The sequence below is a fragment of the Delphinus delphis genome, chromosome 21, assembly GCF_949987515.2.
Source record: "Delphinus delphis chromosome 21, mDelDel1.2, whole genome shotgun sequence".
Classification (NCBI taxonomy): Eukaryota; Metazoa; Chordata; class Mammalia; order Artiodactyla; family Delphinidae; genus Delphinus; species Delphinus delphis.
Window position 1 is genome coordinate 28,822,146 of NC_082703.1, and position 18,367 is coordinate 28,840,512.

Consider the following 18,367-nt stretch of genomic DNA (forward strand, 5'->3'; position numbering starts at 1 on the left):
AGTGATCACTGCTGGTTCGGTGTGAAAGAATCGCCTGGAGGACTTTTTTTTCCCAAACTCCTAATGTGCTTCTCACCACCCCCTCTTCCCCTTTGGTAAACATAAGCGTGTTTTCTACGTCTGTGAGTCAGCATTTTGTAAATAAATTCATTTGTGTCATGTTTTAGATTCCACATATAAGCGGTATCGTATGATATTTGTCTGTCTCTGTCTGACTTCATTTAGTATGACAATCTCTAGGTCCATCTGTGTTGCTGCAAATGGCATTATTTCATTCTTTTTTATGGCTGAGTAATATTCCATTATATATATGTACCGCATCTTCTTTATCCATTCATCTATTGATGGACATTCAGGTTGCTTCCACGTCTTGGCTACTGTAAATAGTGCTACCATGAACGTTGGGGTGCATGCATCTTTTCGAATTAGAGTTTTCTCTGGATATATGCCCAGGAATGGTAACTCTATTTTTAGTTTTTGAGGAACCTCCATACTGTTTTCCATAATAACTGCACCAGTTTACATTCCTACCAACGGTATAGGAGGGTTCCCTTTACTCCACACCCTCTCCGGCATTTATTACTTGTGGACTTTTTGATAATGGCCATTCTGACCAGTATGAGGCGATACCTCATTGTAGTTTTGATCTGCATTTCTCTAATAACTAGCGATGTTGCGCATCTTTTCGTGTGCCTGTTGGCCGTCTGTGTGTCTTCTTTGGAGAAATGTGTATTTAGGTCTTCTGCCCCTGGAGGACTTTTTAAATGTGCAGATTCTCTGGTCCTACTTGAGACCCTCTGAGTTGGCATTTCCCAGGTGATGTTTACATCACAGCAATGAGCTGTGAAAGCCCCACATGGAGTAGAATCTCCTTCTTCACAAGAAAGAAACCGGTACTCAGGGCAGAAAATTCACCGTGGGTACCACATCTCCCTCAGGGCAGAACCTGGATCTACTGTCTTCCATGTGGCCTTCTTCCTAATCCATTTCTTATCCCCATTCACTGCACAGCCTTTTCTCTGATGTATCGAGAACTCGCCACGCCTGAGGGCAGTGGCCCCCAGCGTTGCCCCACATTGCAATCACCTGGGGATCTGAATTTTGTTAAGATTCCTGGCTCACACCCCCAGACAGCCTGATGTCATTACTATGGGGTGCCTCTTGGGCACTAGGATTTTTTAAAACTCCTGAGCTAATTCTAACATGAAGCAAAGTTTGGAAACCACTTTTGTGCCTTAGGGACTTTGTCTAGCATAGTTCAAACAAGTAATTTATCCTGGAAGAAGTTCTGTTTGTTTCTAAACACGTCTCATATAAACTGATTTTATTGTTTAGACTTGTAAAAAACAAAGACAAAAATTTAAAATCCTGATTTGTTTGCTTATGGGATAAGCGTTTTTAAATTTAGATACCAATATAGAGATGAATGGTCATGGTCTATCATTGCACAGGTTAAAACAAAGGACAATAGAAATTTCTTAAAATGCAATTTAAAAGTTTAAAGATACAGCTTCCTGGCAGTTTGAGATCTTGGAGTATGGGTGTGGGGAGTGGAGTTTATATTGTTATGTTATAGCAAGTCAGCAAAAACACTAAGTTTAGTTGACTGGTATTAAAAGTCTACCATGGAGCTGCACAAGGATTGTGAATTGGTGAATTAAATACAGGTCTCTGATCTGTAACTTACAAATATAATGTTAGTCTTGAGGGTTATGATAGTATCCAGTCATTCCCTTTTTTCCCTACCAAAACTGAGGTCTTACCTGCTTGCTTTTGTTCCTTATTAGGTTTCAAGACAACCTGTGTTAAACTGAAATTTCAGACTTTTTAACATAGTCACGTTTTTATGTATAAGTATATATAAGGGATTAGATTCCATCGAGCACAACAATTGTTGACATTTCCTAAAAAATATCTTGTAATTGGATTTTAATGTTGAGTAAAGCAACTTTACAGGAAATATCTTTCATCAGCTAATAATTAAAGCACGTGCCTCTACTGAAATGGAGAACTGTTGGGTCTAGAGTATAGGATTGCATTTTTACATTTTCACATGGGAGCTAGCGTCCATGCTGTTTCCGTCAATATGAAAACTTTTTGAAGCGGATGTGTCCCAGGACCCTAGTGATCTTTTTAATCTTAAACTTGACGTAGCACCTACGGGTAATGTCCCTTCTGGGCAGCCCTGCAGAGCAGGCCTGTGAAGCTGTGAATCCTAAGTTCTGTGCTGTGTAACAGTGCAGTGTGGAAAGTGGGCAGCCTGTGGGTAGGGACCACAGCCTGGGTAGGAGGTGTGGCCTGGGAAGGATGCTGGTGCATCCAAAAAGATGCTGAAATCAGCCCCAGCAGGTTCTGAGTGAACTCTTCTCATTCTTGGTTTTCTGTAGTTTTGCTGCAACTCTCCCTGAGTGTTGCTTTTGTCACCAGCCTGCTGCAGGTCGCAGGTCTTTGGGTCTTCCATCTGCTTTGGAGAAGTCTCATTTCTCTTTCTTCCACTTCTGGAAATTCACTCACATGTGTTACCTGAGCCTTATGTATCCCATGCCTCGTGATTTTTCTATATTTCTATATTTCTCTCCTTTTTTATCTCCTTATTTCATTCTGGGTATTTTCTACTGATTTCCCTTTCACCTCTCCCTCTTTATATTATAGGTGTACTCTTATGATAAACCTATATATTGCATTTGAAAACTTCATTATTGTATTTTTCAGTTTTTGTTATTCTATTTGGATTTTTAAAAATTTCTAGCTTTCTGCCAAAATTATTAATTTTGTCTTTTATTTCTTTATGCATAATTAGCATATTTATTTTGAAATCTAAACCGGGTGACTGTTTTCTGGCTCCCTTAGTTTCTGTCTTTATTATCTGTTGTTTCTCTTTGTTTTCTGTCGTACGTTCCTCTAATATGTTTTATTATTTTGGGCATGTCTTCCTACCAGGAGTTGAGATGATCTGAGGCTGAGCCTCTCTCTCTGTGAGGCCAGCTCTCCCCTTGCTCACCTGAGGGTTTCTCTTCCTCCTGTGATTCACTGTCCTATCAGCTCAGCAGTGTCTCCGAATCGTGGGTTTGTGTCCGTCCAGCTTTACTAACTGTTCACGATGGGGAGGTTGTTCCGAACTACTTAGTCGATCCTTCCTGGAAATAATGGGTGAATTTTAATGGCCATTAAAACAGTTTTTTTCCCTCTAATTAGAGATGGGATAAATCCTTCTCTGAGAAAAGAACAATGAGAGACCAAGTCAGCAGAATTTTTCAGATGAACGTGCAAGTCATTGGTTGCAAAAGACACACTAACCATCTCTTAAAGAGGGAAAACAGATATAATTCAATACAGAATTACAAAATCTCAGAGCTATAATTTCCATTAGTGATTATTTGGTTTAGTACCCACTTTTAGTGGGAAGAGTCATTTTGTACATCAGTGGGAAACTATCTTTTTTAGACTTATTACTTTTTTTTTTTTTTTTTGCGGTACGCGGGCCTCTCACTGTTGTGGCCTCTCCCGTTGCGGAGCACAGGCTCCGGACGTGCAGGCTCAGTGGCCATGGCTCACGGGCCCAGCCGCTCCGCGGCATGTGGGATCCTCCCGGACCGGGGCACAAACCCGCGTCCCCTGCATCGGCAGGCGGACTCTCAACCACTGCGCCACCAGGGAAGCCCAAGACTTATTACTTTTAACATATGCTTATAAATTCATTGAACCTTTTATATTTTGAGACTCCAGTTAAGCAATATCATCACCTCCATAATCTTAGCTTACAATACATGGGTCATTGACAAGGAAATCTATTTCTGCCATCTTTTCACAGGGAGAAATATAAAATGTTGACAGATCGTAGCCTGTCTTGTTAGTTGCTTGTTTAATATTGTCAGACATAGAACCTGAAGAAGATAAATATAACATTAATGCTAGTGATATGGTGAATACATATGAAAATGTGGGGTTTTTCCTCCAAAGTGTTTATTCTACTACTTCTGTTATTCTTGTTATTTTTGTTCAAATATTATTATCCTTAACAAAATTTTTCTTTTTTTAAAAAATTAATTAATTAATTAATTTTTGGCTGCATTGGGTCTTGTTGCTGCGCGTGGGCTTTCTCTAGTTGCGGCGAGCGGGGGCTGCTCTTCATTGCGGTGCACGGGCTTCTCACTGCAGTGGCTTCTCTTGCTGTGGAGCGCGGGCTCTAGGCGCGCAGGCTTCAGCAGTTGTGGCTCGTGGGCTCAGTAGTTGTGGCACGTGAGCTCAGTAGTTGTGGCTTGTGGGCTCTAGAGCGCAGGCTCAGTAGTGTGGCGCACGGGCTTAGTTGCTCCGCGTCATGTGGGATCTTCCCGGACCAGGGCTCGAACCCATGTCCCCTGCATTGGCAGGCAGGTTCTTAACCACTGTGCCACCAGGGAAGCCCCCCAGTTTTTCTTTTAAGGTAAGTCATCCACTGGACAAGAAAACCCAGCTTTCCTTAGTGGCTGTGGTTTTAAATCTTGCTTTGGGGCCCTCTCTGCCTAGCAGGATTGCCCGTCAGAGGGTGAACTCTGGGTCAGAGCACAGGAAGTGTCCAGGTAGTTCTCACAAGCTTGGAGGCTTAGACAGACATGAAGGGCCAAATACTTTCAAATTGTACAAGTACACTTATTTTGACTGTGGTTTAAAAAAAAAAAAAAAAAAAAAAAAGACACTACACGCTAGATCAAGTGCTTAAATGTCCAAGTTTCTTAAACAGAGCAGAAAGCAAATGAATAACGGTTTACATATGTTCCAAAAATTGCTTGTTCTCACATTTTTACTAGGATATGAGCCCTCTAGGACACGAGCTTTAATCTTTTAATACTCATCGTAATACAGTATGACACACAAAATTGGTGTTTAGTAAATATTTGCTGAGTGAATAAAGGCTGCACGAATTTCCCTTCTGCTTTTTGAGTTTATATCTTACACCATTTCTGGTGCTTCTAACCATCACACAGTGATGTTGTAATCATCATAGTATACCTCATTTCTTTTTGAATATTCTTCCTAAACGTGTGAAATGGCTTCGTATTAGTGAAAGAAGGAAGGTTTCCATTGCAGGACATTGTTGCCACAAGCGTTGATTCCTGAGCCAGACTCCACTGTGTGGTGGTTCTGTCACACTGAACAAGTAGATTAGTATTTCTGTGCCTCTGCTTCCCTTTATATTAAACAGGCATAATAATAGCGCCAATCTCAAAGGGTTTGTGCTAATTAAATGAGTCGAAACCTGCAAAGAGCTGAGGATGGTAGATCCCTGATATTCATGGGCACTCAACAAAAGTTAGCTCTGTTTTCCAGCACAAATGTGGGTGAAGATGACATCCACATATGGACTCAAAGCAGACTGGGGGGGTCACTCTGCCACCCGCTTCCCTCGCCCCCCCAGAGACTGGCACGTGTCTGTAATGAAAATGGCCCTCAAGGTTCCAGTATGGCCCAAACTATGTCTCTTCCTGGATTCATTGACCACAGTCATGCCTGGGCCAGAACGGCACCTCAGGGCATGGGGGGCAGGGAGAGCTGGGGTGCATTTTCGAGAAGCCCCCCACATGGTTCAGACGTGACGATCATCCCCCCAGGTGAGAGCCTGTGTTGCAGGGTTAGATGGAGCCTCGTCTCTTTAGGTCTCTAGCGTGAAATCAACCCCCGTCGCCTTACCCGGAGGCAGACAGTGTGCGTTTCCCGGTCCCGGATCCCTGCTCTGGTGATTTGCTTCCCTCTCTCTTCTCATACCATTACAACTGCCTGAAAATACCCGGGCTCTCCTAGGAGACCTGCGTGAGGTGTACGTAACGTGCTCACTGTCGCTGCTCATCGTGGCCGTTCCTCAAGCACCGAGACCTCTTCCAGAAAGAGCTTTCCATCTCGCCATCGCGCGGAGGTGCTGCAGAGAACTCCCAGCGAGCCCTTGTTCGGCGGGCAGTAGGTTTGGAATCACAGCTTGTCCGGGTCGGGCTTCTCCGAAGAAGGAAGCTTGCAGCCGAGAGAAGGCAGAAGGGAGGCCACAGGGGCATGAGAAGATACGCTGGGCCGTGGGGCGGCCGTGGGGGCTCGAGCGCAGGTCCAGCCTGGTGGGTGGGCTGTCCGGGGCAGGGGCCAGGAGGGCTGGGGAGACGGAAGCCTCCGGAATAAAGAAGTCGGGTGTCTGAGCCACGTTTCGTGTTCTTTTCCCCGGTGTCTCCTCTCCTCGGAAAGGTCCCTGAATGAGCCCTTCACAGCCCTGCTGGAGACTCCGCTGTTTCGTGAGTGTGCTTTACAGTCTGCAGTAATTCCAGGACTTGTCTCTTTGCCATGAGATAGTGTGCTTGGCTGCAAGCGTATAATCTGGTGGGCCGCTTTGTTTTTAAGTTTAACTTTCAAGTTCAAATAGCAGTGACTCATCCACATGACAGGTGATATTTATTTTGTTTCTTGACAGTTCCGCGCGAGCATGTTGTTACTACTCAGGGGAATTGGCACACTTCCTGGAGGATGACACCCTCTGTAACTTCCACGTAAATAACTCCATTGTTCAGACACCTCCTGCCCTCCACCGATGGGGCCTGTCTCCTGGGGGGGGCCTTTGAAGACAGATAATTAGAGAGATGAGCTGGCAGAGACTGCAGGCACCCTAGATTTCGAGCACGGGTGTTTCAAGGATCCGCCATCCCTTCGATGAACCGTTTCTGGCAGAGCGCGCCCAGAGCTGGCAGTGGGGGCGCGGGAGTGTGTTGGTTATGCCAGGTGTCGCGCCCGCCCCCAGATGTGGCTCCGAAGCCCTGGGAACCCGCGGCCTCTCGGTGGTGTAGCAACTGCTTTTGGCTTTGTTAGCGTGTTGTTTTTTTCTTGTTGTGTATGAGAAGAAAATATTTATAGAGAAAACATTCAAAGAGCATCTTCAAGCGGCAGCACCTTTTCTTTACTGTATTTTCCGCGCCCCGTGGCTGCCGTTGTGCATGTTCTAAGGTGTGTGCTTCAGAAACCCTCAGGTGTGTCCCGTACAGGAGGTGCTTGGTGTGAGAGCCGCTGGGCTGGCGCTGAGGCCATTCACCTGAGCGCCCGCAGTCATCTTGGGCCACGTCAAGGTAGGGGCCAGGGTAGAGCCCCCCACCCCCTGCGGAGGTCACGAGGCCGAGAGAGGAAACTGCCAGAAATCCTGTTACCATCTGCCGGTGGGCACTGGGCAGGCTGGGCCAATTTGAGAGGCACCTTCCAAATGTGAACAGTCACAGCTGCCGGTTCCTAAGGTCTAGCTTGCTAAGTAGGACCTTTGGGGGATGTTAGCCAAGCGATAGTAAACCACAGTAACCTAGCTTAGAAATGTCAAATTCATCTCTGTAAAATATGCAAAGCCTATGGGGGCTTCCCTGGAGGTCCAGCGGTTAAGACTTCGCCTTCCAATGCAGGGGGTGCTGGTCCCATTCCCGGTCGGGGAGCTGAGATCCCACCTGCCTGGCGGCCAAAAACCCGAAAACATACAACGGGAGCGACATTGTAACAAAGTCAATAAAGACTTCAAAACGGGTCCACGTCCAAAATAATCTTTAAAAAACATAAGCAAAACAGTAACTTGCCGAAGTAGCAAGCGTGAAACTTTAAAAAACCCATCAGAACGGCTTCTTTGGGAGTAAAGGAACTGAAGAGAAGGAAGAGAAAGACACGGGTGCAGCCCCGGGTCCACCTCGGCCCCTGCCGCCCTCCCGGTGTAAATACTCATTCTTCACCGACAGCCGCGGCGCGGGCCGTTCCTGCCTGCGAGTCGATTCCAGGTCCCCCGCTCACACCGGCTCTCTTCTCAGACCGCCCGTCCACGCTAACCGTGGTCGCTCTGCTTCTCTTAGCAGCAGCTGGTTTGGGAATATGACTCACTTCGGCCCAATGAGATGCGAAGGGAAGTCTTGCTGGGAGGTTTCTGGAAAAAAGCCTCCTCTCACTTGAGCCAGCCCTGGGAAGAAAGCCCTCCGAGCTTTGTTATGGCTGGACGCGCCCGGGGGAAGGAACCGCGCAGCCCGAGGACCGCGCCAAAGAGCGGGCCCCGGGGAGGAGGCAGGAGGGGGCCCTCCGATCTCACGGCTTCTTCCCACTGACGTCAGAGGGATGTTGCGACAAGGGACCCAGCGCTGCGTCTGTGATGTTGCTAGGCTACGCCAGGACGCACACATACGGAGACGCAGTGCTGCACCCATGTGTCCACAGAGCTGGAGCTCACTTTAAACGTGGGTGGTTTTCCCAAGCAGGCTTTTCATGTCTGCTCTGGAGGAGCGGCGCTGGCCTCTCCAATCACAAGATATTTATTACTTCTTTCCTTAAGTCTCTTCAACTCTCTCGACTCGGGTTCAAAGTTATTGCTTTCCAAATAATACTTAAGAATATGAATTATTGGATATTAGCAGTTAAAAAAAGAAATAAAAACAGCAGTATTCAGATGGAAAGGAGTTAAATGGAAGAATGACAGATGAAACCACAACTCAAAATCAATGAGGCATTATTATAGACTGTTAGAAAATAAAATAGGACGCATTTCAAATAGATTTTGTCACATGCTTTTGTGGCTTTTGGATATGAGTTCAGATTTAGTTCATCTGTCAGTGGTGAGTCGGTGTAGCGTACAATGGCTGTGAAACGGGGCAGCCTGGCCTGGAGGGGTCCTTACTCTGGTCTTCATCATCAGTGACTTTAGTTTCAAAAACTGCCCCTTCTGAACTTATGCTATCTTATTTTTCTGCAGAAACGTCTTCTGCTCTTCACTTCTGAATAAATTCACGAGTTAAAATCCAATTCTGTTCATTTTAAAAAAGGCTCTGAAATCTTTCTCAGCGTTGATCAGATTGCAGCTTTTTTCTTTGCTTCTGGTATTTTTTACCATGTCCCTCCAGCTCCTCGGGTGAAGTTTGAACACAAAGGTGGGGCAAAAGATGGGAAACTAGGAATCAAAAACTGCGGAGGAGGGTGCGGCTGTGGTGGGAGCCCAAAGCACCAGGGCCGGAGGGGAGAGGGGTGTGTCTTTTTGTCTTTTCTTTCTTTCTTTTTCTTTCTTTCTTTCTTTTTCTTTCCTTCTTTCCTTTCTTTTTTCCTCTTCTTTCCTCTTCTTTTCTTTCTTTCTTTCCTTTTTCTTTCTTTCTTTCTTTCTTTCTTTCTTTCTTTCTTTCTTTCTTTCTATTTTTATATTGGAGCATAGTTCATTAGCAGTGTTATGTTAGTTTCAGGTGTACAGCAAAGTGTGTCTTTGTCTCAAAGTAAAAGGTCTAGCCTGGACATCCCATGAAATTGCATATTTTCCCCCAAATCTACCCCTCTTGTTTCCTAAGGGCCAGACTTGGTGAGTTTGGGGTATATTGAGAGTATATGGTGAAGGAACTTATGCCCTTCACCGGACCTGAACAATGAGAGCAAGTTTCTTTCAAAGGCCACATGGCAGGGGTCGATCCCTGAAGCCAGTCCTTGTCTGCCTACTGGTGACGGGCAGGGGATGAGAGCCAGGCTCAGGCCAGCCATCTGCCCCTGCCCTCCTGGACACTCTGTATGTCCCTTCTCCCTCCACGCGCCCCATGGACTCAGATTCGCACGTCATTCGGCGGGTTGTCATTTGTTCAGGTAGGGGGTCCCAGGGTGAGCCTGTGTGAGCCCCTTGGAGCTGCCCTCTCCCCAGCCCCTTTCCCCTTCATGCTCTTCCTTCCCTTCTAGAACACTAAGATGACCTGGGCTCCTGCTTCCTTTCCTTGCTCTGGCACCGTTTCTCCATGAAACTGGTTCCCTTGAGTGGAAAATGGATTGCATAAAAACAAGACGGGGCACTCTCGGTGTCTTGGTCTGCTCAGGCTGCTGTAATGGAATTCCACAGACTGGATGGTTTATAAACAACACTTCTGGAGGCTGAAGTCCAAGATCAAGGCCCAGCCTTGGGTCCTCATACAACAGAAAGGACGAGGCAGCTCTCAGGGGTCCCTTTAATAAGAGCATTAATCCCACTCATGAGGGCTTCACCCTCAGAAACTAATCACCTCCCAAAGGCCCCACCTCCTAACACCATCACCTTGGGGTTAGGATTCCAACATAGGAACTTGGGGGGCACAGACATTCCGTCCACAACAGTGTGCTCCTTGATATTAGGGCTTCATTGCCTCTAGTCCCCCATACGTTCAGGGCCAGGAGATGGGTAGACGCGTAGACCCCTGGGAGTTTCAGTGTTAGATGTTAAGTTTGTTAGATAAAGATCTTAATAAGTGAGGTGATATATGTGTATTTTTTAAACAGATTGGGTATTGATGCATAGCTCAAATATGCATTTTCTCTATGCTTGTTTTTTGTACTATAAACATTCATCTTTATCCAACATATGAGTATTCAAAACTGATACTGACGCTTTACTGATCAGTTCTATTATTGCATTGTTCGAGAACATTTAGAGAGGTATTACCTTTTTTAGAAAAATACTCTGAATATTAAAAGTCTCTATAATTCTCTGGAAAAAAAGATATAAGGAAGGGACAATTAAGTTACAAATAGATTCACATAAGAACGTTAAAGATTTCTGCCCCGACGTCCTGCAGTGAACCCAGCTTCAGAGCGTAGACTTTATCATCAAATTAAAAAGGGGGGGAGGGATATCAACAATATGAAGGACACATCTAGTGAGCTGCTTATTTTAAAAAGCTGAGATCTCGGGCTTCCCTGGTGGCGCAGTGGTTGAGAGTCTGCCTGCCGATGCAGGGGACACGGGTTCGTGCGCCGGTCCGGGAAATTACCACATGCCGTGGAGCGGCTGGGCCCATGAGCCATGGCCGCTGAGCCTGCGCGTCCGGAGCCTGTGCTCCGCGACGGGAGAGGCCACAACAGTGAGAGGCCCAAAGCTGGGATCTCTTGTATCCATGGATTGAGTCTTTCTGAAGACACTTAAATGATGTAGCTGCCAGGGATCTAGATAATAGAATATCCTCAGGATGTGATTTGAAGACTTTCTAGAATTTGTTTTGTTCTATTTGATTTGCTCATTTTTACTTTTCTCTATAGTCAAAATTTATGCAAACATGTTATTCTGGAAGTGCCCGTGTATCTAGATGGGCTTATATTAGTAGTGAACGAAATCAGTAATTTTGGCAAATGTGTGGATTATCTCTTCACTTCTTTTTTTAGGAGAAGCATGTCTGCTGTTTACTTATGAAATGGTACCTAAAGCCAAAATATTTCAAAGAATGTTTTATTTTTAAAGTTTCTTTTTTATCACTAATAAAACAAGTACATTTGTTTAATTTGACCTCCCTTTGATCTTATTAAAACAGAATCAACTAGGTTATTTCCCAAATATTCATCTTCAACACCCACCCCCACTCACCACTTTAGAACTTCCAGAAAATGCTTTTGCTAAAATTAAGTACAGCGTTTCATATTTGTGAGTTGTTCCTCACTGGTTAGTGGATTATTTCACATGATTACCTCTCAGTGTTTGCTTTGATTACCTTTTGTTACTGCATAGCTGTATTTGGACAAGTGTTTTCCTTTTAAGGGACAGGGTGCTATGTTTTCTTTTTTCACGAACAAACAACAATGTTAAAAACAAAAAAGGGTTGTTTTTCTTCTTTGTAATGGACATTCTATAATAGAAACCCTGAAATGCTTAGCCGTGCTTAACCGTGAGTAGATGTGAGCAGAGTAAGAGTGGGAAGGTTACATTTTATATTAATATACTGCAAATCATAAGATAAAGGTTTCCACTTTTCTTGAGGTCGTCCATATAATACAGTTTCATTGTATTTTTTTCATTGGTGAGGTCTTCATGCTTATAACCAAAATGTTAAGATACATGCATTATGCTTCTGTTTCTTCTCATGTCTGATGGATGCAACTAAACCCATGGATAACCCATGAATACAAGTAAACTTCCTGGACATCCAAGCCATGTCCCGCTAGTGGCAGTGCTGGAAGACATCAGAGGTTGCACCTTGAATTGTCTGGTGGTTTTGTTAACTTACCATCATAAGCTATAGCAGATGATGAAAGAGTTCTTATGTCGTCTCAAAAATAAGGAGAAAATCGGTGGTACCTCCCACAAGACATATAAACTGAGGGGTATCATCTCCACCGTCCTATTAAGAACTAGGAAAAGTCTTCCCTCTGTGAACTCATACCATTTCCAAGTGATTTGTCTTATTCTGAATGTTGGTCTCCCAAGTGACATCTGGTGCATCCGTACAGACTACTCTCAGATTCCCAAAGGAGCCATTTTCTGTCACATCCATTTCCTTGCGTACTTATCCTCCTGTCTAGGCCATCCTGTCCTACCCTACCTGCCGAACTCCTTCTCCCCCTCCAAGCCTTAGCGTGGTCACATTTTCCTTCAGGATTTCCTGACCACTTTCCCCCTTCAGGCAGACAGTTTTCTTCCCTTTGTACTCTCAACTATACGTATATCTGATGATACCTGTAATTTGACTGGATTATAATCTATATCAAAAAGCTTGTCACCCTCGTAAGGGCGGGAATCATTGTTCTTTGTATCTCTGGTGTCTGGTTTTGTGCTTGATAGATTATTCTGGCTTATTTAGTATTTATTGACTAAATGAATATTTGGTATCTGACTATATTCCTTCTTAAGGATAGGATCATTCTGTTTCCATTAATTATTCAAGGATTTCCTCATGTTTTCATGGGTTTATATTCAAAACTGACCAAAGAGGACAAACTTGACATTTGAAATTAAAACACTTCAGTAGAAGAGCTAATGAGACAATTGCGTCTTGGGTATTCACAGCCTTTCTCAAAACTCTGTTCCCAGGCAGTTAAAACGAAAGTGTAGCAGTTGTGAGAGACAAAATGCACCGGAAATTAGGGAGCTGGTTGTATTCAGACTGCCATTCTTTAATGGGGAACACTCAAGGGAAGGAGAGGGCTGGGGTCTCACAGAGCTGGGTGAACAAGGGCGTCGCTAGGGGTCTTTGGGAACAAAGACAAGAATGAAGATGGTCTCATCTGAGTCAGTGGAGGAAGAGAGGTGGTGCAGGTCGTGGAGAGCAGAGTGGTCCTTTGGGGTTAGCCTTTTCAGACACGAGGGTGGTGTGTTTCTAGCCAGCACTATTTCCCAGAAGCTCAGGGCTCGGGTTCCACGTTCTCAGTCCCAGAGCAAAGGATGTGGTTCCTCAGCAAAGAACTTGGAAGTGATCGTAAACCTTCTGAGTGAGGCAAAGCTGGGTCTCATGGTCTCCAGGGGATTCCTGCTGGTGTTGGTTCCCTCTGTTGATGGCAAATGTTGGTTGCTTTAGGGTCCTGGATAGCAGACGTTGTAAAAGAGGGATTCCTAAAGTAAAAAGGAGCAAAACAAATTGATGTAGAAGGTTGTATTATAGTGAAGACTCAGGAGCTGAGCCCCGAGGGGCCTGCTCTAGGGGGTCTCAGGGTTGCTGGAGGAGCATCTGTTGGTTTTGCAGGACAGCTTGTCAAGTGTCCTGAGGGTCTCGAGCGAGGCTGCCCACAGGCATGGTTACCTCTCGCACAAAAGCATGTGCCGGACCATCCTGTGGCCTGTCCAGAGAGGACCCTGCCCACCTGAGGTCATGTTGCTGGGCTGCAGTGCCCAGGGCTCCTTCAGGTCCTGGGGAGAAGTGCCAGCTGCAGGTTAACTGGAGTCCAGGTGGGGGGTCTGGGCAGACTGGTGCCAGCTCCTGCTGGTGCCAAGACATTAGTTGAAGGGCCTGTAGCGAGATAGTGAAGGAAACCCGGAGAACTGGCTGTTTGGGCAGGGGAACAGGATCTGGGCCAGTATGCAGATAGGGCCAGAGGAAGAGGAAGTCAAGTAAATCTCTACCAGACGAAACAGAGTTTTCACCTGCGTCAGGTCCCTGCAGTCTACACAGAGGTACAGAATAACTCAGCGAACACGGCTAGAATCTGAAGTCCTGGAATGGGGTGCTGTAAACAGCACAGAGTTTCCCATAGAAACAACATTTTTTCCTATAGTCCCTCCCCCAATAATCAAAGAAAGATTATTTATGATCACAGAATAAGGCTGGTCTCGTTAGCTGTGTTTACATAGGTGCAGCAAGAATGGTAACTTACCGTCTAGGCCTTAGGTTTGATTTGCAGGATGTTTTCCTAAGGAATCTTAGATTGTAGCATTTAAAAGCCTCCTGGGGCAGGGAAGCCAAGCCAAGGGCTGCTTGTCAGATTTCACCTGCAGTGCCTGTAAATTTGGGTGAATTGCTTTCTTCTGAGGTCCCCACTGTGGCCTGTCCTTCTTGGGCCTGCTGCAAAGTTACTCCCTTACTCTGAGATCCCAGTAAGCCAGGGACCAGGCTCGTCATAAATAAGCTACAAGGATATATTGTACAGCACAGGGAATATCGCCAATGTTTTATAATAACTTTAAGTGGAGTATAATCTATAAAAATTTTGAATCACTGTTTTGTAACCTGAAACTAATATAATATTGTAGATCAACTATATCCCAATTTAAAAAAAAATAAGGAAATCAAAAAAAATTTTTTTAAAGAATACTTTTTTTTAGCGCTGTTTAAAATACTGAGAGTTCAATTTCCTTAACATTTGAGAACTTTAGGAATATTCAGTTTATAGGCAACTTATTTCTAAGTCAAGAGCTTCTTTAAGAGATTTTATAATCTCAATTGGTAACATCTCAGGATGCTTTTCTCAGGATGAGGGAGAATGGCCTTTCTGAATTACAGGCACGTGTGCGCGCACACACACACAGAGCATGTAATTTCAATTTTAAAATTTCACTCATAGCTCAAAATTTCTCTCATGGCATAAACACAGAAATACAAAATTCAGTCCAGATATCTCCTTCCTCGTGGCATGAAATTCTTAATAGTTTTGAGCTGAAGGTAGAAAAATAAACAGAAAAAACTAAGAAGGCAGATTCTCTGTCATCTATCAGGCAACAAAGACAAGATCTCTGTGAACCATCAACCAGTTTATGGTGATCAGACCATGAAACCAAAAGAAGCTGGCACCAGAGTGAACACTCAGAAAGAATAAAAATCAAATTCTTACCACGGTATCAATGGACAAGAATCTGGACTTCAGGACAGGATCTGGACTTAACACTGGGACCCTGGGTAAACACTCAGGAAAGGTGCACAAGGACACCTTCAGCCCTGGTTACCTGGGTGGGGAGATGGGACCAGTCCCTTCCAAGTCACAGCACCAGAGCCATGAAAATGGGAATGCACAAGACAATGAAGATCATTCTATTCAGACTCAATAGGGAGCATGTTCACTAATGAAGAACATTGCAGGGGGCCTGGGGCTCTACAGAGACAGGTAAACCAGGGGGTCATCAGCAAGTCTCATGGGAATCATGGGGAGGATGGAGGAGGGCTTTTCTGAGTCACTGAGGAAGAGTGTTGGTGGGTCCTGTCTCGGAGTAAGGAGAGTGCAGTGTGGTCCTTTCAATTATGCTTTTCTAAGAACATAACAGGGTGGGAAGAGCTCTTTACCAGTGTTCTAGGTTCTGGGGCACAGGGATCAGATAAAGTTCAAGTTTGTTATGGAGAATCAACTTTGAATAGACTGGGAATGCATCTTATAGGACAGGTAGATCCAGATCTCAGTCTTAAAGAACTATTTAATTTTCAACACTGAATATGGTTGGTTCTAATAAATGTTAGCTGGTCTTTCTTGGTCTTTTCCAATAATTTTAAATAAGATATACTTTTATTAGATTTGTATGCTATGAATATCACCTTACATACAGATTTCATGGCCGGGGTGGAGGAGGGTCAGGTTATCATCATTAACAGAGAAAAAAGTGGCTGAACTTTCTCCCCATTTTTATCACCTTCATTGAAATGTGACATGTAGCAAAGGTTACATAGATAAAGGACTAACTTAAGAAGTGGCTTGGGATTTCCCTGGTGGCACAACGGTTAAGAATCCGCCTGCCAATGCAGGGGACATGGGTCCGGGAAGATCCCACATGCCGTGGATCAACTAAGCCCGTGCGCCACAACTACTGAGCCTGCGCTCTAGAGCCCACGAGCCATAACTACTGAAGCCTGTGCGCCTAGAGCCTGTGCTCTGCAACAAGAGAAGCCACCTCAATGAGAAGCCCACGCACCGCAACGAAGACCCAATGCAGCCAAAAATAAATAAATAAAATAAATAAATTTGTTTTTTAAAAAACGAAATGGCTTGTATTCTCATGATATTACACACTGTGAAGGTTATAATTTGCAAAACTGCTAGGATTAATATTTGCTCTCAACACAATTATTAATCACGTAGCACCCTAGGGGTAATTATTGTCTTGTTTCTTAGATGAGACATGTGAGGTAAGGAAAGGCCAAGCGGCCTGTCAAATACGAAATTGCTAACAAGTGAGCTGCAAAAAGTTGTCCTGAATTACAGTCTTATTCTGGGTCTACTAGCATCTGATTGTATTTCTTATGCTTCATATATTCTTTTTGTATAATTGACTGTTATAAGGTATTTTCCAGTAGTGATAGCATTCTAAGAGGAGGAAAAATACCTTGACTTTTGTGTATAGAAATTTTATTCCACTCAACAGAGCATGCTGAATGCTTGCTACACTTCAATTACTATAAGGGATAATGTGATACTTGACCTTTTGAGTTGTTTTTGCAATAGTTGTCATATGCCTTGCCAGTTAACAAAATATTCACCTGAATAATAGTTTAAACTTTTTTCTTATAAAAATTTTCAAACAGAAATAAAGGGATAGATTGTACACTTGTTATCGAACCAAACTTGGGTCCACTCACCCACCATGTAGCAAAGCCAATTTACTGACGCTAGGCTGTGGTGAGGGAAAGTCCAGCACCTGTTGCAGGGCCCAGCAAAGAGAACATGCTCGGAGGACCCGAGCTCCCCGATGGCTTTCAGAGAAGGGCTTTTAAAGGCAGCATTTGGGAGGAGGGCTGCAGGATGCATGGCCTTCTTTTGATTGGTTGGTGGTGAGGTAACAGGGTGGTAGTTTAGGAGTCTTAATCACCAGCCTTCTGGTTCCAGCCAGTCTGGGGTCTAAGTGCTTGTGCTCAGCATGTGGTCACCATCCTCCACCTGGGTGGAGGTGGGAGGGGTCTTAGTTCTTGCAGAACAGCTCAAAGATACGTTTCAGATTATTATGTGTATCCCTCGAGGAGGAACTAGGACCCAGTTTTATTGTTTCTTGACTGATTTAACTTTGTTTCTGCATTCCCTCACTTCTGTAATGAATAACTGCTGGAGTCTGCTCTTCGGAGCTCAGGGAAGGCCTAGGAGACTAAAGCCTTTTTCTACAAACAGGAAACAGGGGACACACAGAGGGGATTTTGTATGCAGGAGGGCCCTGCAGGGTCCTGCTCAGTTTCCGTTGTTTCCACTGATAGAGAATAATTTAGCTATTAATGAAACGAAACAAACAAAAAACTATTAGAGAGGACAATTAAAATAGAAAAACAGAGAGTCAGCAATGTTCTGTTGCCACTGAATTCACCTCTGGAGCCAGTGAAAGGTGTGCCTGGATGTAAGCTGCCCATGGAGTGTCCTTCACTGGTGATGACGTTTATCGACCTCTTCAGATAAATCTGCTGGGCGTCTCAGTGGGAGACCTTCAAGACCGTTAAAAGATAAGTTTTTCTAAAGACACATCCTAACTCTCTTAATAACAAAGTGAATGCATTACTTAACTCATTAATTAGTGATGGAACCAGAAAGCTGTTTTGTCCTGTTCAGAGGAGAATCCACAGAGCAGACGCATTGATGGACCACAGGAGTTCTGAAATGGCCTTGTTAACACATCCAGAGCTGGCTTTTTTCCCCAAAAGTCAGTTAAACTTCCTTGGGACAGACTTTGCATTTCTATAGATAAGAATTATTTGCATTACTTTCAGTTTTCTACAATAAACAGAGTTGTAAAGTAGCTCAAAAACAACGAAAGGCATAAACCCCATAGAATCGGGTGACCCTGAAGGGTAAGTGTGACAAACAGTGCAGTTTTCCACTGAAGACACCCAACAATCTTTTGTTCCATTTAAAAGTATTTCTCATTTTTCTCCTCCAGCCTTGCTTCTACAACCAACTCTCTTTCTTTTTTTTTTCTTTCTTTCTCTTTTTTTTTTCTGACCGTGCCACTAGGCTTGTGGGATTCCAATTCCCCAACCAGGGATCAAACCCGGGCCCTTGGCAGTGAGTGTGTGGAGTCCCAACCACTAGACTGCCAGGGAATTCCCAACTCTTTCTTATATTGACTTTATCATATATCTATCCATTTCTCCATCAACCATCTTATTTTATTGTTCATTTCTAATATCAGTCAGTACATGTCATTTTTTAAGGAGCTTCCTTGATTAATCAAGAGAATTATACTGGATATACTTTCCAGTTTCTAATTTATAAGATCAGATAAGGGGCTTCCCTGGTGGCATAG

At 44.3% G+C, this 18,367-nt stretch overlaps 1 protein-coding gene across 1 annotated transcript in view; it reads left to right on the forward strand.

The window, feature by feature from the left end:
- Positions 1–18,367, forward strand: part of MCPH1 (microcephalin 1) — a 229,417-nt gene that overhangs the window by 49,931 nt on the left and 161,119 nt on the right.